This window comes from Rousettus aegyptiacus, unplaced genomic scaffold (assembly GCF_014176215.1).
Source record: "Rousettus aegyptiacus isolate mRouAeg1 unplaced genomic scaffold, mRouAeg1.p scaffold_m13_p_10, whole genome shotgun sequence".
Classification (NCBI taxonomy): Eukaryota; Metazoa; Chordata; class Mammalia; order Chiroptera; family Pteropodidae; genus Rousettus; species Rousettus aegyptiacus.
Genome location: NW_023416285.1, coordinates 59,574,886 through 59,575,798, shown reverse-complemented (window position 1 = coordinate 59,575,798; position 913 = coordinate 59,574,886). Strand labels below are relative to the sequence as shown.

The window sequence follows — 913 nt, the reverse complement described above, 5'->3', positions numbered from 1 at the left end:
TTTAAATGAAGGGTAGGTAAGCTGAATTTATGATAGATTTTGTTTATTAAGAATTATACTAAATAATAAAGTAGGAAAAATTACTTGTTGCCTAAGATTTCCATATAATATATGAAACTATCATACTATGAACCATTCCATAATGCCTTTTTAAAGGTGCTTTGTAAACATTTTACAAATAGACTACTAAAATAGCTCAAATAAACCTTTTCCCCATTCTTATGTATGAAAACTGAAATGTGAATGTTAATGTTTCAACCTTGAGTCCTAGAGTTGATTTCTTACTGGAAATACCTTCGCTGTATTCATTCAATAAACATCTATTGAGAGTTTACTCTCCTGAAAGTAGTGTGCATAGTGTTTACTCTCCTAAAGGCAGTATGGCACATAGATTCTGGGGTGAAAAAGTTGCTTTACCACATACGAGCTATGTGACCTTGCTAAAGTTTTTGAAACCTCCTTGTTGACTATAAGAGCTATAAGAGATGAGAGTAGACTATGGCCATGCTACCCTGAACAAGCCTGATCCCATCTGATCTCAGAAGCTAAGCAGGGTCAGGACTTGGTTAGTACTTGGATGGGAGATCACCTAGGAAAACCAGGTACTGTTGGAGTAAAAAAGAAAAAAAAAAAAAAAAAGGATTGTAAGCTGACAAGATCCCTGCAATCTGTGAGGTCAACCAAGGGTTGCCTCGCCTAAAAAAATAAAAAATAAAAAAGAGATGAGAGTAAATTTACAAGAATTTATAAATAAGTTCACACATGTTAGTAACTTAGGAAAAACTAACATAATAAATACTCTATAAATATTGGCTAATATTATTATATGTAAGGTGTTATAATAACATAAAAAATCAGTAGGTGAACACTGAAATTATCTGGACTACAAATATCTGACTCCTGTTAAGTGTAG

At 32.6% G+C, this 913-nt stretch overlaps 1 pseudogene; it reads left to right on the top strand.

Moving 5' to 3' along the window:
• Positions 1-494: 494 nt before the first annotated feature.
• Positions 495-614, top strand: LOC118609048 (annotated as a pseudogene).
• The last annotated feature ends 299 nt before the right edge of the window (positions 615-913 follow it).